The following is a 17,017-nucleotide window of genomic DNA, read 5'->3' on the forward strand; positions in this document are numbered from 1 at the left end:
AGGGAGAGGCAGCGCCTGCAGTTTGGCGAGCTATGCAACCTACTCGGCTTCTTTGCAATTAATCAACAGCGACCTCTATCAGCAGTGCAAAAAATTATTTTGCAAAATTTCAGCAATCAAACGGCTCGGTCCTGGATGCATCTCGGCGGAAGTTGAACTAGATAATAATTTTATAATTTTATCAGAGGATAAAAGAACATGAGTGAAGCCCACTCGTAAATCGGAAAACTACTGCAAATCGTTCGTTTATTTGTTTAAATAATTGAAAAACTGACATGACAAAGAGTGGGAAAGAATTATACATCTTAAAAAGTAGACAATTCGGCTGCAGCGTAAAAAAATAAGCTCTAATGTCTATATAATATGACTATTGAGTGGAAGGTGCGTTTATCTATCCAGGTAGCAAACAGTTTTCTTCGTTAAGACTGCGTTGATTTGGTCTGGAATATTGGGCTGTGATATGCCGGCACCTGAGCGTGATTAAATAGTCATTAAATAATAGCAAATGAACTTAAATAGTTTATAAGATGCGCACACGGTGACACACTAGTCATTGAACCAATCAACTTTTTTTAATTTACGCAATTGAATAACGGAGAATATTTTCATATATTCATATTTTTAAACAATTTAAAAAGGCTTCATTCGGGAAAATTTTGCAGACAAAAATTACTCCAATGGATTTAAAATGAGTTAAATTGCGGATTTATGAAGGTAAAATTTAAAAAAAGCATGGTTGCTACAGAAATGCTGGAAGGTCTAAATCTCAAAGACCAATTATTTACGTGATTCTCGATTCTCATCATTTTGTAAGAGTAAAAAAGCCGAAAACAAAGTAATTGCGGCAGAAAAATGAATTCCAATAATTTATTTTTGAATTGTAGGGGTTGGTTAATTTATCTAGAAAAAATTAAAACAAATCAGAGTTATATTATATTTCTTTAATTTCGACATCAGGGAAAGCATTTTTAATTTCGGAAAGAATAGGTTTGTCTTGCCAATTGCTGGGCGGTCTGACTGTTAACCTTCTTAGGTTTTTCAGAATCTCTCGCCTTTTAATTTGAGGCATATAGGTACCTAAACAATCTGGGATATACCTTTCTTGGACGTCGAGTGTGACTTCTTCCAGTTGCGGCGCCAACAATATGTTGGATAATCCAACACCGTACATGTAACTGAAATAATAAACAAGGGCTGTTAAATTTATACTTTTTTGACACATTTTATAGTTGGTTTTATTAAATATTGTCTGAAAAATTCTGGGAATCTTTGAGACCATAATATTCTGTTCATCTAAATAAGTAGTAAGTTATGGTCATGGAAATGTATGAGACGATGAAGGTCATTAATTTACAGTTGCCAAAAAAGTAAATATAAAATATAGAAGGTTCTCGCCTGATTTTTATTTCAAAGGGAAATCAAGACACCCGAAAAGCAATCGGTATATTGAGTATAGTTTAAGTTTTTTTTTAGTTCAAGAGCAATACACCGCAGTTGTATGAGCCTTTAGTGTTTGAAGCTCCAACTGATGGCGCCACCGTATACTTTTGTAATAAATTAAATTTTAAGGCACTTCCGCTGCGATTTCAGACTCAATTCTGCCACTGTGCATGCTTTACTTAATATGCTTTCTTTTGACGTGCTGAAAACCAAAATCGGTGTAGCCAGTCACTACAGAAACGTGAAAAACTATTTTTTGAAATATAAAATATTTTCCAATGTATCTACGGCGAATGGCTGGACTGATTTTGGGTTTCAGCACGTCAAAAGAAAATTTATTAAGTGAAGAATGCACAGCAGCAGGATTGAGTCTGAAATCGCAGCGGAAGTGCCTTAAAATAAAATTAATTACGAAAGTATACGGTGGCGCCATAATTTATTGGCAGCTTTTATCGCGCAACTATGGTGGATTAAGATTGTTTTACGTGGTCTAAGAATGGTCGGAAAAAACAGTCCCACTAAAAAAAGTATTTTTCTCGCCTTTCGTCTGCACAAAACTTGAATCGTCGCAATTTCTTGAGATATTTGATCGGCACTTCGTCTCTGTCGACCAGGATAAACTCGTTTAGTTCCAGCGACTCCAGGTTGCAGCACCATCGAAATATCTGACTCCACGTGATATCTGTTACTGTCACTCTCACACAACTAATGGCCAGCTCGACCAGGGTTCTTCCATTAACCTCCAAGACATTTTGAATAATGGTTGAGAAATACTGCTCGCGGTCATTGTATCTAATTTCCACTATTTTGAGGTTGGGCAAACGGGGAATTATCTCATTCTCAAGACTAAGTATGTCAAACATCTAAAATATATATTTGAATTTAATCTTTTTGAAATAATAAGTTCGAAGGAACACTCTGGTTATTACCGTGAGATGTGTTGTGTTTGGCAGCTTCTCCAGGAATCCTAAGCTTCTTGTATTTTCAGGAAAAATGTTAACAGCATGGTAACTGTTTGAGCCATCGTTTTTGTCAGCCGGAATCTCATTTTTTAATTGAATGATGCCAGCCAGTCGGTCCACCATATTATGAAAAACAATCGACTTAAATGGAAAATGTAGGCTTGATAAATTTGATAGCTCCTGTTCATCGTCAATCCAGATTTTTCTCGCAATGATGGACTGCAGCCTTTGGCAGTTATTCAAGATTAATAGCAAATTTGACAGGCTGGTGCGAAAATCGATTTGGAGATCAGTCAGATTTCTAAGCTGGCAAATGTTATCTGTTCCAATTTTAAGCAGCCTCCTCTCTGTATCTTCGCTCAAACTCACTTCAAGTTCTTTCAGATTGGGAGCGTTTACGGCAAGACTTTTCAAAACCTAAAGAACAGTTATTTATACATTTGAATCACCACGCATGGCATATAATAAATTAATTATTGTAGCTTACTTTGTCCACTGGAAATTGGATATTGACGTTTTTCACCTCTGATGGCAATACAGAAAATAAAATATATGTTCTGTGCAAATACTCCAGGGTACTCATTTTAATAGATGAAGTTTTGCTGTTAAAAAGGAATAGAATGTTACGCCAAGCGTTTCTCAAACATCGGTCTGGATTTGGCGGCCCATCCGACGCTCGCTCCAGCAGACTATCAAGCACTGATTGTCGTTCTGAGGGAGCTAAAATTTCCCAGAAATTATATTCTATAATGATTCAGTTAATATATTTTTTAAATTACGAAACAACTTTCACAATATGTTGGTTCCTCATAATGCTCATATAGCTTTAAGTAAAACCAAAAATTATTCATAAATAAAAGTATTATGAAAACCATTGCACATTCGTTTGCCAGAAGTATATAGTAACAACAAATTAGGTGCCCAAAAAAACTATATAAAATATGTTAAATATAATTATAAACTTATTTCAAAATCAATGAAATTGTTTTGTTATTTTTAAATTTACCAAAACGTTTTAGGTCATCTGCTCCATAGCTGCCGATGTTATTCAAAATCATCAAAATTATATTCGTCCTGGCCATTATCGACATATAGTTGAGTCATATTATCCTAAAACGTTTTCGAAAGGAATGTCAGTCGTTAATTAACCGTCTGGAATATTACAACTTTTACCCCAAAATGCGAGGAAAAAATCAGAGCAAGTTCAAACTGATGATGATTAGCAATATTTACGTATTTAATCTTCAAGGATAAAATGAGTTAGTCTATATTTTTACGAGATTACACTTTTTTACATCAGTTTTATTGTGAACTAATTCGGAAAACCCCCGTTTTTTAGACTAAAAAAGAATATCAGGCAGTCATTTTTTGTGTCTTATAAAAATAACCAAATATTCAATCACTATAAAATAAATTGCTCAGTTAGCCACATCGTAACATAATCTAAATAAAATCAATTCAAACGGACATAAATTAAAATCTTACCTATGACTTTTGGGCAGATGGAATAGCGACTCGTGTTTCTTGCGCATTGTTGGAGCTGGAACAAGGATTCCTTCCCATATTGAAAGTTTTCTGGCACCGCATAGTTTTCACATTCGAAAAATTCGAGTACTCTCACATTGAATCCAGTTATTTTATGCACTTGAGAGACCCCACAAATGCAGATCAAAAAATCCGTATATGTTTTGTGTGCGTACCGTGTGGGAATTTTTTTTAAAGAATACGAGCGAAATCACCAGAACTTTTCAACCCTCCTGCTTCACAAATAATAAAAGGTATGCATTTCTTCTTTCCCCTGAGAGAAATGATTTTAAATAAATGTAAAAATACTCAATAGGTTATTGAAATCGAATCAGGTCCACTGCATTTTTATGATAAAATACCAGTAAATTTATGCACTCAATTATCGTATCAAATGATTTTGCTAAATTTTAATATAAATTTTTATTTAGAATACTCTGGTGTACGGCACAAATTTTCCCACGCTTGATTTTCGATTTTTTTTATGTGTGGATCGCGCCTGTCAATTTATTACTGTCAAAGCATCACACAAAAGCGGCCGGCTGCGAAGGAAAATCTGACCAGCGGTCGACTTATTTCACTGTTAAGCAGCGCGCTACCTTTTGCTGCTCAGCCTAAATAAATACGCGTGCACGGATAAATTTGCAAGCTCGTCCCTCTATATTCTTTTTTTTTTTAGATAATATCGCTTTTTATTTGAAGGCCACCACCACCCTTGAATGACCCTCCCTTAGGAGTAACCCTGATCTGCCTCGAAGGCACGCGTTGGGGCAGATCTCACAATCAAGCCGTTGAGTGTCACGACAATTCACAAAAATGCTTCCAATTAATAAAATTTTCCTTCGTTTCAACATTTTTACGTCTTTTTCTAGAAAATATGAGATAATTTGGTCCAAATTTGTGCATGTTATTTTTTTTAAATCGATTTATATCTAATTAAGAATTAAAAATAATTATAGAAAAATAAAATTTAAAATCTATTTTCAATAATACACGCGTGTACAGTTTAAAAGGTTGCGCCACAACAACTTGTTATTACTGCCACCTGCCAGGTTGTGGAGGAACCTGATATATCAGCTGATACCATAATGTGCTAAGCTTTAAGCTTACTAAACCAACGACGACAGCAGCCGACCACGCCACAGCTCAAAGCTGCTCATTATGTAAGATCTTTCGAGGTGAAAACATCGATTGAACTTGACAATCGCGGTAAACTGGAGGTAAAAGCTTTAACGTTCAATAATTATGCACGATTTTAACCTCGCAAGCGGTCGGTGGGTTGCCTCTGGCAAGTTGATATCTCAAACTAGACAACGTTAACAATGAATTGTAGAGGATATTTTTTCCTTTTTATCTCTTTCTGTCCTGTACTAAAAACACGAATGCTGAAACCCGGTTCCCAAAAACACCACGAACGGATTGAATGGGTGCACCAGAGGCCGCACAGGGACCCAGCCCACTCAAGGGCCACACTTGCCTCCGCACCGAGGACTTTTTGAAACCCTAGACATTCGTCCCGTGTTGCCAAATCAAAGGTGCAAACCAGCAAGTCGCGAGTCGGCCTAGAGTTATGCAGCCGGCATGCAGACGGTTACCCATCCACCTACTTGATATTGCTTAACTTCGGTTATCTACCGAGAACCGGAGTGTGCAATGCTGCACCCTTGACTTTTTCGATAGAATAATATTCTTGAAAAACATTCCAGAACTTTTGAGATTGCTTTTGCTAGAAAATAATATTTTCAACTTCTATATATAGACACAATTGCATTAAACAAATAGTTTTTAGTATTAAATTAGTTTAACATAATTAATTTGAATCTCTATTACTTCTAGCATTTTCCAGGTCAGACAAAATGGTGGATGAAAATATTGTAGCAAAATCCAGGCGCCAAGTACTGTCTCTGAAAAATAATTTGATCAAGAGATGCGTGCCAAAAAACATCAAACTGTACACTAGAAATGTGACGAAATTTCATCTAGGAGACCATATTTGTAAGTAAAGCGGGAAATATTTGAGTTATCTCCTGAAATTATTAACTTATAATAAAAGCTGGACCTGTTCGTGAGGAGATCTTAAAAGTACTCCTGATGCCAAAGTACATATCGCCTGACTGCAATAAGAAAGAGTTGGCCACGCTGATGAGAGCATTACCTCAATTACTCAGCAACTGGACCAAAGAACTGAACCTGGACAACCTAATTGAACTTTCTCCACCAGATGAATGCAGGTGGAACGCTTTAAAGGTAAAAATGTGACACATTATATTATATTGGTTGTAATTTATTTTCCATCTCGTAAAAAGTTCTTCAGATTGATCGCCCAGCATGCTCCAAACATCGAAAGTTTGACACTCCGAAACTTAAAAGGATCCTTGGGCAAAAGAACGGCAGAAACCTTGACTGAGATGAAACATCTCGAGTGCATCTCGCTTGATGCATGCATTATTCCCTGGCGGACCTTCGTGCTAGTTTGCAGTAGTTTGCCCGCCCTTCGAGAGCTGAACTTTGCCCACTTTGACACGTCTATCCGGTCAATTCATCTGAAGGAAATCAAAAAGGACCTTCCTCGCGTGTCTCACCTGAGAACTCTCAAGTGCAACCGAATGTTCATCCGCACTAGACGTGTCCTGGAGAAGCACCTGCCGCATCTCGATCTGGCCGTCAAAGGAAATCCTATATTGCCTTCCATGTATGATGAATGCAAAGGCCAACCTTCGAGTGAACGCACCTTCCTCAGCAGACAATTTCACGAACATCTTACAAACCAAGACCTCCACGTCAAGTATCCAAATATAACTCATTTCAAGGTGACTATAGTGATTATCATGGGGCGGATTTTTAGCTCGACCTTGAAACACTGTACAATGCAAGCCCAGCGTTGCCATTTTCTTTCAAGGTTGCGCTGCCGTAATCCGCCCCCCCTTTAACTTTAAAAACCGTCTTTGACGAAGTTTCTGAGCACACCAATCCATTCCTGAGGGTCGAATTAGGTAAAGTGGATATTTTTTCCGACCCAAAAGTGCAGCGCGACGTGCAAACTTTTTTCCCGCCAAAACAATATGAATGCGAGAAGTGCGCATGCGTCAGAGATGGCTGGATCTGACAAAGAAATCATTCGTACAGGTGGTATCTCTGCAAGTGCTCAAACCAGCTCTCAGGCATGCGCAGGTTCAAATTGTTTTGGCGGGAAAAAAGGTTCGCACGTTGCGCTGCACTTTTTGGTCGGCAAAATATCCACTTTACCTATTTCGATCGACCCTCAAGAATCGATTGGTGTGGTCAGAAACTTTATCAAAGACAGTCTTTAAATATAAATAAATTTATCCATTTGTTTAACTTGACATTCTCATTTCCAGATCAACTTTCATAAAACGTGTAGCGTAGAGCATGCAACTCTGCACGAAAATCTGCCAAACTTCCAAAAACTAGAGGCTTTGTCTTTGGAGGATGTGTGTTTTCCGGCCGTTTACAATTCTTTGTCCAAATATGGTCAAAATTTGCGATCAATCCGCCTGATCGGATTGAGAGGTGTACCAAAATTGAGCTTAAATCGCATTTTGGAGCTGTGCCCTAAGCTCGAGGAACTTGACCTGGATCAGATTAGGTTGAAAAACTCTGAGCCAATAGAGAACTTCTCCGAGCTCAAAAAGCTCACGTGGACAAGCACATACAGTTTCGTGTAATTAATCTTATAAAATTTTTAGACGCTTTATAATCAAATATTTTCTCTTTTAGGTCTTCAAGGATGGATCCAAGCGCCATTTTGAAGGCTCCGAACCTGAGGGAGGTGAAGCTCTTTGGAAAGGAATTCAACCTTTCTGATTCGATCTGGATGCTCGCAGACGCGGGGCCTGTTCCGTTCCTCAGCAACCTGGAGTCCTTCCACATCCACAAGGCTTACGGTTTCTCGGCTGATTGTTTCAGAACAATCGCTATATTTTTGAAAAGGTTGTCAGCAAAATCGCCAATGTTGACCGACATGAGATTTTCTTTCCAAAACTCGGACGAAGCGCCCTGTTACGAATACTGCGTGATTGCCAGGCATATGTTGGACAGGCAAGAGTACCATATGCGTTCGTTTTGGGGCGACGATATTTCGCGAAAATGGTTCGTGGATGCAGAACTTGTTGAGATTCTGGAAGCGTACCAGTTGAAATAGCTAATATAGAGCACTGCACCAACGTATGTTGTAATTTAGTCTAACGAGAAACAGTTCATCAAACATTTGAGGCAAGAGAGATGATTTTTTTTGTATGTGGAAGAGGGCTCGAAATAAAAAAAATGATTAGTGTATTTTCCTGATGATTAATTTCATTCGGTGAGAGACAAGATATCTGGAAATATTTTAACTTTCAAAAAAAGAAATATGTTTAAGTCAAATCTATTTTTCAAAAATTTCATTGCTTAAAGACCGTCTTTGACGAAGTTTCTGAGCACACCAATCGATTCTCGAGGGTCGAATTAGGTAAAGTAGAAATTTTTCCGACCAAAAAGTCCAGCGCAACGTGTGAGTGAACTTGTTTCCCGCCAAGACAATATGAATACGAGATGTGCGCATGCGTCAGAGCATGCTGAATCTGACAAAGTAGAGTGCTTATAGTAAAGTTTGCCGAGGACGGTGACCAATGCGCCTGTAGGCTGCGCACTCTGCAGCTTCCCTATCTCTTCCAATATATTATGTTAAAATGAGCGCACGCGGTTGGTGCTACAGCTAAATTTATGAAGCCACCCGCGGAGTTCTTGGTGTCAATCGAACGTGCACGAGTTGTTTTATAACATAACTCGGAACCCGAGCCTGAATACAACAAGCGGTTTCGTGAATTCCGCCGCGGAAATCTGCTTTTATCTCTTATCATTGCGCGCTCCGACAGCGACGATCGCACGCCAGCGGCTGTCCGCGAAGCACGCATCACCAAGGCAACCAGACAAGTGACGTCACCGAGCGATCTCATTGGTCGGCCGTCAGGCACAGCTGCTTGGGAAAGAAACATGTGCCTGTGAGCAGATAATAAGAGCAGATTTCCGCGGCGGAATTCTCGAACACGCTTTTGTATTCAGGCTCGGATACCGAGTTATGTTTTAAAATAAATCGTGCACGTTCGATTGACACCAAGAACTCCGCGGGTGGCCTCCTAAATTTAGCTGTAGCGCCAACCGCGTGCGCTCATTTTAACATGGGAAGAGATAGCCACAGGCGCGTTGGTCAGCGTCCACTGCACACTCTCGTTATAATTACTCAATGACAAAGAAGTAATTCCTACGAGCGAGCGGTCTCTCTGCAAGTGCTCAAACCAGCTCTCACGCATGCGCACTTCTTGATTTGGTCGGACAAAATATCCACTTTTCCTAATTCGAACCCTTCAAGAATCGATTGGTGTGTTTAGAAATTTCGTCAAAGACGGTCTAAATACAAAAGCGGTAATTAACACAATCTGTTTCGTGTTACGACATCAACATTTTCTGAGAAGTTATGAAATATTATTGAGAAAGAAAGATAATATATATTGCTTAACAATTGAGAATATTTTTTAAAAGTGCCACTAATGGCACAATTTACCAGTTGGTTCTTGTTCATTGTCGGGTCTACGTCTGCAGCTCGTCAGGCTGAATTTAATCAAGAATAAAACTGCAGGTGAGACCTAAACCTTAATTTCCATGATACATTTTTAACAAAAGTTAAGCATAAAATATTGTTTTCCTTCATCCATGTATATACAATAGAACCAATATTTTAAATTTTACGCGCGCTTACGTGTTTCAGGTTGCAGACCTGACGGTAAGCGCGCCCTCTTCCAGATTCAGAGAGTATGTAAACTAAACATAAACAGAGTCGTGAGTCGTGCTTCACACGTAACAGCTGGGGGTTCGTTCTTGCTCCGGTCTATTATTGTTTTTCTTCGAATTGAGCAGGAAAATCGTCCCATTTCAGGTATGAGACCGTTTATATTTTTCACTAAACCCATTTTAATCATATTTACGTCAGACTGCATGATTATTTCGTTCCAAATTAAATCTTTTCAAACCTGAAAGCGCGCGTGAGGGCCATGAGGTCTCAGCGGCAGCCGTGCTGAGCCGCGCCAGCCGGATAATTTCGGGCCACGTGAGCAGCCGCTTTACCACCTGTGAAAAAGGGTCAAAAATTAAAAAGTGCAGGAGAAAAAATAGCTTATAAAGGGCCTTCACGTTTTAAATACTGTCAGCCGCCAGTGAAAAAAGCCAGCCGCCGGACCAAAAATACTGAGACCTTTATATTGAATCGCTTTTTTTCCTATTATGTATTTAATTAAAAGAACTCCTGTGCCCTTCGGGAAGCCTTAATTCCCTTTTCAGGGTCATAAACCCCAACCTTAATTGTTGCTGATAGAGACAAACAAAAGGTATTTTTTAAAGATTGACCGGAAGCAAGGGTCCCCATAAGCGCTTGTCAAATGAAATATTTTACGCATAGAATGCACAGTTTGAATCTGAAATTGAACGGCGGTGCCAACTTCTGACGGAATGGATCTTCATCCAATCTATGATAAAAAATGTATTTATAATTAAATCTCGCTTCTATGATGGTTCCAGGATGAATAAGATGATTGATGACAGAGCATTGCTGTCTTTTGCAACATGTAGGCGCCAACCGAGTTTGAAGACCATGACAGTAAAAAGATGTGCAGAATACCTTCATCTGAACAGTAAAAAAAATCTTGCAAAAATCCACTCGACATTATGTATGCTAATAGCTAAAACTGAGAAATGATTTCAATACTGACACAAGTCTACTTAAATTTCAAAGCTGGACCATTGCGTGATGAAATTTTGGAGGAAGTTCTGAAGTCTAGGACTATACCGACTGATCCTCGCAGAAAAAAGGAAGAAAAGACAAACCTGCTGGAGGCTTTCAATCTCTTGCTGAATACGAGGACCACGGAACTAAGTCTGGACCACCTTTATGCACTTAGTACTAAAAAATTGAACAACCAATCAGCGTTAAAGGTATTTTCTTATTAATACTTATATTGACTTTTGCCTAATTATTTTTTTGAAGTTTCTGCTCTCATCGATCCCCCAACGTGCCCCGAACGTCCGAACTATAGCTATTCGCAACTTTGAGGGAAACGTCGACACCAAAATGGCACGTTTATTAATTGCAATGAGACAACTCCGATGTATTTCACTCGACAAATGCGTTCTCCATTGGCGTGCCCTAATACAACTTTGCAAGAATTTGCCAGACCTTGAAGAGCTGCAGTTTGCTCAATTTGACAGCACAGTTAAAAAAATGCGGTTGACGAAATTTAAAAGTGAATTCAAAAAGGACCTGATTCACTTGTCTCAGCTGAAGAAACTGAAATTTGGAAAAATGTTCATCAGCACAAGACGCTTTCTAGCTCCTTATCTGCCGCACCTGGACCTGGACGTCAGAGGACCGATAGGCAGAGCAATCTACGACACATCTGTAACCTCGGACAGACGCACTTTTTACTGCATGCCAATTTCTGGTCGAATCATTCCATCATTTCCACCATGGCCTAATGAAAATTATCCTCCGAACATAACACATCTCAGGGTAAATGACGATTTTTACTGATTTTTTTTTTATTGACCAATACCCTTGGTGCTCGAAGTCCCAAACAGATTGTGCCACCGTATACTTTCATAATAAATAAAATTTTATGGCACTTGCGCTGCGATTTCAGACTCAAGGCTGTTACTGTACATTCTTCACTTAATTTTCTTTGTTTTGACGTCCTGAAAACCAAAATCGGTTCAGCCAATCGCCGTAGAATCGTGAAAAACTATTTTTTGAAATATTAAATCTTTTCCAACGTCTCTAGGGCAAATGGCTGGGATAATTTTGGTTTTCAGCATGTCAAAATTAAAAGTATATTAAGCGAGAAGAATGCACAGTAGAAGGATGAGTCTGAAATCGCAGTGCAAATTTAATTTATTACGAAAGTATACGGCGGCGCCATCTGTTGGGTGCTTCGAACACTAAGGGTTTTTACAACTGATGAATTTTGATTAACTAAACGTGCCAATTTATTCTACAGATTACATGCCGTGATTTTAGTGCTGGAAACTCCAGCAATTACCCGGACTTTGCCAATCTAGAAGTTTTGACTTTAGATGATCTGAGATGTGCTGAAGCTGTTGACGATATTTTGCTGAAGTATGGCGGGAAATTACGATCGCTTCGACTGTCCATTCCGCATTACTTGCCAGTATATGTGCGTTTTAAATTTGGTCGCATCTTCGAGCTTTGCCCTCGGCTAGAAGAGCTTGATGTAGACAATGTAATCATGTTAGACGATTCTGAGCCAATGAACAACTTCTCTGAGCTCAAGCAGCTCACGTGGACTGGTAGATACAGGTAAATATTTTTTAAATAATTTAAATAAAATTATGCATTTTCCCCTATTTAATATAGCAAAGACTTGAGCAACATTTTGCTGGCTCCAAACCTTCAAGTGGTGAAGATCAGTACTAATTTACGTGAATGTTACCTGAATTTGTACCAGACCCTGCTCAACTGTGCACCTCCGACCCTAAATAATTTACACACGTTTCATATTAACTTGCAATTCATCCCGGCGAGAGCCAATTTCTACGGTATCTGTGATTGTTTTAAAATGATATCCGCTCGTTCACAGAAGTTGACTGATTTGAAGCTGTCATTTAGATTTAAGGGACAGTCGTTTGTATATAATTTGTGAAATGTTTTTGTTCTTTTTTCCTATTTTTATTAATTCTTTTTGTGTAATGGAATTAGTGTAAAATAAAAAAATAAGTACAAAATTCAGAAAACTCACAAGCATTTTTTCATTCACGTATATTATGATCATCTCAAGCTCCGCAAAAAATTGAAGCTTTATAAAAATTCTTGATATTGGTTTTGTTTCCTGAACAAAATAGAGAAATATTAAATAAAACTTACCAACGGATCCCAAATTTTGGATTATTTCGAATTTTCTGACCCTCAAAACTAAAAAGGAACAAGCTCTCAAAGTTTGAACCAGATTTTAAACAGCGTCTCTCATTTCATTCATGTTGTTTCGGCGGGAATAAAGTTAATTCGCGGTACTTTTTGGTCGGAAAAAATTGTTACTTTTCCTAATTCAAACCCTAAGAATCGATTGGTGCTCAGAAAATTTGTCAAAGACGGTCTTTAAATACAAGAGTGGTAACAAAACCGATTAACTTACACAATAATCTGTTTCGTGTTACGACATCAACATTTTCTGAGGAGTTATGAAATATTGAGAAAGGAGGATATAATATTGCTAAACGAATGAAAATATTTTTTAGAAGAGAGCCACCTGGTCTGCAGCTCGTCAGGCTGAATTTAATCAAAAATAAAACTGCAGGTGAGACCTAAACCTTTATCCCATGATATATATCTCCATTAGAACCAATATTTTAAATTTTACGCGCGCTTACGTGTTTCAGGTTGCAGACCTGACGGTAAGCGCGCCCTCTTCCAGATGCAGAGGGTGAACTAAACAGAGTCGTGCATCGTGCTTCACACGTAACAGCTGGGGGTTCGTTCTTGCTCCGGTCAATTATTGTTTTTCTTCGAATTGAACAGGAAAATCGTCCAATTAAAGGTATGAGACTGTTTATATTTTTCACTAAACCCATTTTAATCATATTTACGACAGACTGCATTCCTTTTTTCGTTCCAAATTAAATCGTTTCAAAACTGAAAGCGTGCGTGAGGGCCATGAGGTCTCAGTCAGCGGCAGCCGTGCTGAGCCGCGCCAGCCGGATAATTTCGGGCCACGTGGGCAGCCGCCAATCGCCGGTGAAAAAGGGTCAAAAATTAAAAAGTGCAGGAGAAAAAATAGCTTGTAAAAAGGGCCCTCACATTTGAAATACTTTCAGCCACCAGTGAAAATGTCCAGCCGCCGGACCAAAAATACTGAAACCTCTATATATTGCATCGCTTTTGTCCTAGTTTAATTAATTGAAAATACTCTTTGTGCCCTTCGAGTCTTAACTCCCTTTCCAGGTTCACACAACCCAACCTTAATTGTTGCAGACAGAGCCAACAAAAGGTCTTTTCTGAATTTTAACTGAAAGCCCGACAGAAATTAGCGGATAATAAAAATAGATTCAATATTTGGTGCAATATACGCAAATTGGGATTTTCCTTAGTGTTCAGAGCAGGCAACAGATGACGCGACTGTTCATTTTAATTATTTTAGGTCCATATAATACTGAAATACGTTTCTAAATATTCTTAGGGTGGAAATAATTTATTTGACATGCCGAAAACCTAAGCCGGTTCACATTATCGCGGATGAAACGCAACAGAAAACTATTTTTTTAGTCCTGAGGATTTTTTTCATTTTTATTTTAAGAATACCTCAGGGTCACGGTATGACCAAGGGTTGCGAATGGTTACATGTGTTAGGACTCATTGCTACATGTCGTTTGTAACCAAATTCTCCAAAATATCTTTGAAAACGGCAGAGATATAAGGGTTTGAAAATGGAAAATGGCGTTTTGCCACTCTCCCACATGATCGAGAATTTTTCGACATTTTTAACACCCGATTAGAATTATTCAGGTTTTTTGCTCTGGATTAACTAAAATTTGATAAAAAATTAAAATAAATCAAGTTTCAAGTCCGTGGATGTCACTTAGATAATTTAGGGAATTTTTTTAAAATTTGACGATTTTTTATCTCGCCACGTTCTTGAGGGGGAAATCAAGGGGTGAGAGTTGATCTTTGCGACTTTTGGTGTTGGAACTTTACATTCTACCACTTAATTGCCCGGAATAAAAAGTTTTACCCAAGGGACACGCTTCATACCCGAGATATAAGGGTCTAAACTTTGCAAAAAAATGCATTTTGCAAAGCGTTATGTGCGAAGGCGAAAATGGTTTTTCTTTTCTTAAAATTCGACCGCTCATCGCATCGTCGACCACGAACCCTCATCGGATAAGACTTTTTTCATCTTTCACCTGAGCAACCCTAACAACCCTTTTTCAGGGTACTTGCACCTGAGATCCTCTCCGCGGCTGTTAAAAAAACTTTTTCTGCGAATTCGAGTACATTTTTTCACAGAAACCGTTGTTCTCCACCCACCCCGCCAACCTTTTTCAGGGTAAGGTACCCTGAGATCGGTCTCATATCAACTTTTCGCAATTTTTCCAACGCCACCGACCATTATGACACTTCGGCAACCTTATCGAGATTGCAACAGGCCGCGGAGTACCAAGCGCTTGTCAAAAACTGAAATTGAATGGTGGTGCCATCTTCTGATGGGAGGGGTCTTCTTCCTATCTCTATGATATAAAATTTATGTATTTGAATCTCGCTTCTATAATTGTTCCAGGATAAATTAGATGATTGATGACAGAGAATTACTGTCCTTTGCAAGATGTAGGCGCCAACCGAGTTTGAAGACAATGACAGTCAAAAGATGTGCAGAATACGTTCAAATGAACAATAAAAAACTTCTTGCACAAATCCTTTCGACACGTACGCTATAACTAATGATTTGTAACATTGACTTAAATCTACTTAAATTTCAAAGCTGGAACTTTGCGTGATGAAATTTTGGAAGAAGTTCTGAAGTCTAGGACTATACCGACTGATCCTCGCAGAAAAAAGGAAGAAAAGACAAACCTCCTGGAGGCTTTCAATCTCTTGCTGAATACGAGGACCACGGAACTAACTCTGGACCACCTTTATGCCCTTAGTACTAAAAACTTTAACAACCAATCGGCGTTAAAGGTATTTTGTTATTAATGCTTATATTTATTTTTCACCTATTTATTTTTTTGAAGTTTCTGCTCTCATCGATCCCCCAACGCGCCCCGAACGTCCGAACCATAGCTATTCGCAACTTTGAGGGAAACTTCGACACCAAAATGGCACGTTTATTAATTGCAATGAGAAAACTCCGATGTATTTCACTCAACAAATGCGTTCTCCAGTGGCGTGCCCTAATACAACTTTGCAAGAATTTGTCAGACCTTAAAGAGCTGCAGTTTGCTCAATTTGACAGCACAGTTAAAAAATTTGAGCTTACGAAATTTAAAAAAGAATTCAAAAAGGACCTGGTTCACTTGTGTAAACTGAAAAGACTCAAATGTGGAAAAATGGACGTTCACACAAGAAGCTTTCTAGCTCCTTATCTGCCGCACCTGGACCTGGACGTCAGCGGACCGATAGGCAGAGCTATCTACGACACATTTGTAACCTCGGACAGACGCACTTTTTACTGCATGCCAATTTCTGGTCGAATTATTCGAGCATTTCCACCGTGGCTAATTGACAATTATCCTCCGAACATAACACATTTCAGGGTAAATGACGATTTTTTATGTAATTTATTTTCTATTGATAAATAGCCTTGGTGCTCGAAGTCCCAAATAGAATGTGCCACCGTATACTTTCATAATAAATAAAATTTTATGGCACTTGCGCTGCGATTTCAGACTCAAGGCTGTTACTGTACATCCTTCACTTAATTTTCTTTCTTTTGACGTCCTGAAAACCAAAATCGGTTAAGCCAATCGCCGTAGAATCGTGAAAAACTATGTTTTGAAATATTAAATCTTTTCCAACGTCTCTAGGGCGAATGGATGGGATCATTTTGGTTTTCAGCATGTCAAAATTAAGGTATATTAAGCGAAGAATGCACAGTATGAGGATTCAGTCTGAAATCGAAGCGGAAGTGCCTTAAAAATAAAATTTATTGCGAAAGTATATGGTGGCGCTATCTGTTGGGGGCTTCGAACACTAAGGGTTTTTACAACTGATGAATTTTTATTAACTAAACGTGCCAATTTATTCTACAGATTATATGCCGTGATTTTAGTGCTGGAAACTCCAGCAATTACCCGGACTTTGCCAATCTACAAGTTTTGACTTTAGATAATATAAGACATCCTGAAGCTGTTGACGATGTTTTAATGAAGTATGGTGGGAAATTACGATCGCTTCGACTGGTCGGTCAGCCGAATGTTCGCTTGAAATTTAGGTTTGGTCGCATCTTCGAGCTTTGCCCTCGGCTAGAAGAGCTTGATGTAGATAATGTAATCATGACAGATGATTCTGAGCCAATGAACAATTTCTCTGAGCTCAA

General features: G+C 38.7%; 1 long non-coding RNA gene across 1 annotated transcript; it reads left to right on the forward strand.

The window, feature by feature from the left end:
- The first annotated feature begins 11,001 nt into the window (after positions 1-11,001).
- LOC135938099 (uncharacterized) lies at positions 11,002-12,559 on the forward strand. The gene is made up of 3 exons (XR_010574598.1): positions 11,002-11,484; positions 11,969-12,288; positions 12,346-12,559. It is a non-coding gene; the product is annotated as an uncharacterized LOC135938099 (long non-coding RNA).
- Positions 12,560-17,017: the final 4,458 nt, after the last annotated feature.

This window comes from Cloeon dipterum, chromosome 2, assembly GCF_949628265.1.
Source record: "Cloeon dipterum chromosome 2, ieCloDipt1.1, whole genome shotgun sequence".
Classification (NCBI taxonomy): Eukaryota; Metazoa; Arthropoda; class Insecta; order Ephemeroptera; family Baetidae; genus Cloeon; species Cloeon dipterum.